Source organism: Marmota marmota, unplaced genomic scaffold (genome assembly GCF_001458135.2).
Source record: "Marmota marmota marmota unplaced genomic scaffold, marMar, whole genome shotgun sequence".
NCBI classification, from domain to species: Eukaryota; Metazoa; Chordata; class Mammalia; order Rodentia; family Sciuridae; genus Marmota; species Marmota marmota.
Window position 1 is genome coordinate 16,382,183 of NW_026000241.1, and position 5,044 is coordinate 16,387,226.

The window sequence follows — 5,044 nt, forward strand, 5'->3', positions numbered from 1 at the left end:
CCTAAACTTGCAATCCTCCTGCCTCAGCCTCTTGAGTTGCTGGGATTAAAGGTGTGACCACCATGTTCAGCAGGATAACTTAGCCTGTAAGCCATGAAATATCACATTGTCTCTTTCTTTTTTTAAAAAAATATTTATTTTTTTTAGTTGTAGTTGGACACAATATCTTTTATTTTATTTTTATGTGGAGCTGAGGATCAAACCCAGGGCCTCGTACATGCTAGGTGAGCACTCCACTGCTGAGCCACAATCCCAGCCCTGTCTTTCTTTTGATCCCTGGGATTCTGCTGGTTCCATCATGATGTCTACATGCTCTTTTCAGCATAATCCCACATCTGCCTCTAATTTACTCTCAGGCACTTTTAAATCCTGATGGGACGTATCTATTCTAAGGACTATTTCTGACACCCCATATTGGGTTAAGTCCCACATCTTTTGTGTCCTTATGGCAGTACATATCATCCTTAGTAATACCTGGTGTATTATGAAGTTACTCCTGTGAGATTGATTCCCTTATCAGAAACTCTCTTGAGAGAAAGAATCCCACTCTTTTTTCTTCCCATTGTATCCCTAACATTTAGGAAGTGTCTGGTACACAATAAGAGCTTATTTAATATATATATATATATATATAATATTAAATATATTATATATAATATATAAATATATTATATATAATATATAAATATTTTATATATATATATATATATTATATATATATAGTGAAAACACAGATACCAAGGATTCAGGGTATGAAGGGAAGACAGAGGACACAGAAGGTGGCTAAACTGCAAGCCAAGGAGTGAGGCCTCAGGAGAAACCAACCCTGCAACACCTTGATCTCCAATTTCTGTCAGAAAGAAACAAAACTTGGGAATTCTACCTCCTTAAGGCAGAAATCCTATTTTGTCCCTGTGTTTCTAGTGCCTAACTAGGTGCCAGTATACAGCAAATGAATAATAGTTTGCTATAAATGAGCCATAATATAAAGGATGTTTTATTACTCATTTATAAGTATATAATGCAGAGGAGCCCTCACTTGATTGTCTCTGATGAAGCATGCATACATAATTGATACCTAAAATATAAATTCTCCCCTCTCATCAACCTACTGCCAAGACCAAAGAAAGTAATTTACACGTTTTTTTTCCCCCCCCTGCTCTGAGTGAAGAGTGAGCTGCCCTGGCTAGGATAATCCATGCAGAGCCAGAATTAGCTACAAGTGAGATTCTGAATCCTAACCGAACAGATTATTCTCATTTGGATAGTTAGGTGTTTAGAAATATTTTTCTCCCAGTCAAGTGAGGAGTTTTCTTTTTCCTGTAAAAAATTTTAATAAGAATCTCTTTGAAAATATTTCAGTGGTCAGAGATTGTACTAAAATACATACATACACAGTTGTATAAATGGGTTTAGGTCAGGGTGATATGAAACAGTAAGCCTTACAAATCAATCACTTTCAATTGTGTTGTCCCACAGACTTTTCAAATAAACTTGTAATTTGAGTTGAGCACCTTAGCAAACTTATTAAGTATTAATATTTGCTAATTAAGAAATAGGAGAAGAACCAAATCAAATAATAAAAGAGTTGTTTCCAGAATGGCAACCTTTTGATGTTATGAAACATAAAAAGAAACTAAACACCTGAAGAAGATAATAAGATGTCAGTTTCCTAAGTTTTAATTTGGAAAGCTGAGGAAGGAGAAACAAAAATTTAACACCATTCTCAGCAACTTAGAGAGACTGTCTCAAAATAAAAAAAAGGGTTGGGAATGTAACTCAGTGATAGAGTGCTCCTGGGTTCAGTCTCCAATACAGCAAGAAGACAAAACAAATACAACAACCACCAAACACCCAGATCATTATAGTTATGTAAGATGGTACCAACAGGGACAATTGGGTGAATGGTACATAGAAGAAAGAGAGAGAGAGAGATGACAGCAAGAGAAAATAGTAAATATAGACAGGAAATTTTAGAAAGAGAACTTACACATAGTGTAAGGCAGTTATATTGCCAAGTTCAGATAGCCTTTTAAGGAGCTATCCAAAATTAATAAGTGCTCCCAACACATTAACATACATGTATACACAGACACATAAAATTATACTTGCAAAAGTAGCAACCTATTTTAAAAAAAATTTTTTAGGTGTTAATGGACCTTTATTTTATTCATTTATTTATACGCAGGGCAGAGAATCAAAACCAGTGTCTCCCACACGTGTGGCAAGCTCTGTACCACAGAGCCACAACCCCAGCCCCTGGCATCCTATTTTTAATGTTTAAACCAAAGTTTCCAAAGATGTCTAGAGAGACAAAAATATTGTTTGTGAAAGACAATTTTGTGAAAACCACAACAATGATTATTTGCTCTTAAGAAAGGAAACATTTATTGCCATCAAAGAAAAATATAAAAGATTGGTTATAAAGGAAGAAAAATATACAAATTCTACCACCTCATTCCCAGAACTACATAGACACTTTCAAAAATTTCCTTTATCTATTAATAAGTCCTCAGAGCAGCCAGCCCATACACTCCTGGGGGTATACACATCTCAGACTATTCCATAAAGATCTGAGAGCACATATTTTCTGGTGAAATGGTTAACACGCAGGGAGAGACTGCCCATGATATAATTCAGAGTTATACATTTAGTCAGAATCCCCTTGCAATGACAAAATGTTAGTGTCACACTTTACAGCATTCTTGGCAGCACTCAAATCATATATGACACGATGAACTCTTACAACAAGTGGAACAGTTTTCATTTTCTTGTTGCCAAACAGACAGTAAATTGTGAGGGAGAAGTAAAAACACAGAGAAGTTCCTCCATAACACTCTACCTTAAAGTACATTTTCATAGTAAAAATCCCCGAACCAATATAGAATTCTGCTTGGCTGGACACTTATCTTTCCCTTTTAACTATTAAAATAAGCCAGGTTTGGTGGCCTGTAGTCCCAGGTACTCAGAAGTCAGAAATGATAGATCCCAGGAATTCGGGGCTAATCTAAACAACAGAGCAAGATCCTTTTTTGAAACAAACAAACAATTAAAGCAGCAAAGCAGTATGGTGTGAAGAAAGGGGGAAATTAGGGCAAGAAAAACCTGAGCTCAAATTCTGGCTTTTCCAGATATTAGTTTTGTTACCTTAGGGAAGTCACAATGTCTCTGAACCTCAATGTCTTTGTAACTAAAATGGATATAATAATACCTATATCTCAAGGTTAGTCCTAGTACTGGAGAAGATATTTAAGCAACTTACACAATTCTGTGTAAGAAGTGTATACTCAATAAGTTTAGCTCCCTCAGTTTTTCCAAAATGACACTGCAAAATATTTAGTTTGTCATGAGTCAAAATAATTGGCTAAGCAGTAAAATGAAAAGGGCAAGAGAATCTAACTCTAATATTATTCAATCTTTCCATTAATCATACAGTTCATATTTGGATTTATTGGTATTATTTTGGAACCACATTAATATTTGATTAGATCCTCTTCCTTGCAAGTAGGGTTTTTATTTTGTCTTCAACTGATTTAACAAAAGATGACATGTCATTAATCCTTTTATTCAGATAACAGTACAGCCTGTTACAGAGAGCAGGTAAAAATCAGTTTTCATGTTTACTCATGAGTCCAATAAAAAGAATGACATGGAACGGAATCAGCGAAAGGTTATAGAATTTGTCTCCCAAGGCTGATGGATATATTTTTCTGTGTCTCTTGAACCTCCAATATTAGTGTCATAGTGGCAGCACCCAAGAACTGTAAGGGTGCGCAAGCTTTCTAATTGCAGAGGGTTTGGTTTTGTTTTGGAGGGCAGGTACTGGGATTGAACTCAGGGGCACTCAACCACTAAACATCCCCAGCCCTTTTTAATATATAGAAACGGGTCTCACTGAATTGCTTAGGGCCTCACTAAATTGCTGAAGTTGGCTTTGAACTTGTGATCCTATTGCCTCAGTCTCCCAGCTGCTGGGATTACAGGAGTGCACCACTGCACGGGCTACAATTAGGATCTTCACGTGGAATCTTTGAGCTTATTCGGAGAGTTCTGGAACCTGCAGTCCCTATATATGTTATGTGTATGCGCATTTCCTGCCTTTTTCATCAGGAGGCTGCTAAACCATCACTTCCTCTCAGAGGATCTTCTCTAGCCATCTTCTCCAGCCAAAGGCCTTGTCCATAAAATGTTTCTCATCACAGTTTCTTGCAGAGTCGTATTTACAAGCTGTCATCACCTGGTTTATCTACATCAGTGTATCTATCTCACTAGAAAGCAAGATTCCCAAGAGCAGAGCCTGGTCTTTCCCAGTGCTTTCGACCTGGTGTGCCTCGACAGATACTTCTGGAATGAATGACTGACAGGTCCGCGTCTGTCAGATTTTATTTTATTTTTTCCACCTGAATACTGAGTCTTGTTGATTCCCAAGCTGGCCTGAAATTCACAGGCTCCGGGACTACAGGTGCGCACCATCGCGTCCGGTTATCCGATTTTTAACAGACTCGAAACTCTTCCTTTCACCTCACTCCGCCAAGCATTCTTCTCTAGAAATCATTTTAAAATAATGCAATTCCATTTTGTAAATCTGGCTTGCAGCGTTTCAACCACGCCCATCCGCACTCTTTGGCTTCCTACAGCCAGAGCGCCACTCCCGCCCACTTACCCAAGCCCACAAAGTCAGGCGGTTTAGAGGCGACCCCGGCAGGTGCAACCGTGAGCCAGCACACGTATCAATTCGCATATCAGTCAGTCCCTGTCCGGGGTCAGGGATACGCCTGCCTCGAAGAGCCCTGGGCCTCCGCCCCACCGGTGGCTCAGGCCCCGCCTTACCGGAGGCCGCGCTCCCCGCCCTTCCTTCTTCCCTCCCGCGCCACCCCAGTGGCTCGCGGTGGCGGAGTGGGGAAGCAGGCACACTGCTGCCTGGGACATCTCTACAGTCAGCCTCGGGTACTTGGCTCTCCGAGGCTTAGTCCGGCCGCAGCGCGCGGCGCTCGCGGGCCGTCCTGGCCACAACTACTTCCGGGTGAGCGGGTCGGTGACCCCG

The 5,044-nt window shown here is 39.8% G+C and overlaps 1 long non-coding RNA gene across 2 annotated transcripts in view; it reads right to left on the minus strand.

The window, feature by feature from the left end:
- The window catches only part of LOC125613700, a 37,674-nt gene extending 32,666 nt beyond the window's left edge, over nucleotides 1-5,008 (minus strand). For both annotated transcript variants that reach the window (XR_007344241.1, XR_007344242.1), the window contains exon 1: nucleotides 4,831-5,008. This is a non-coding gene — a long non-coding RNA (uncharacterized LOC125613700). The remainder of the gene's footprint in view (nucleotides 1-4,830) is intronic.
- Between the last annotated feature and the right edge of the window lie 36 nt (nucleotides 5,009-5,044).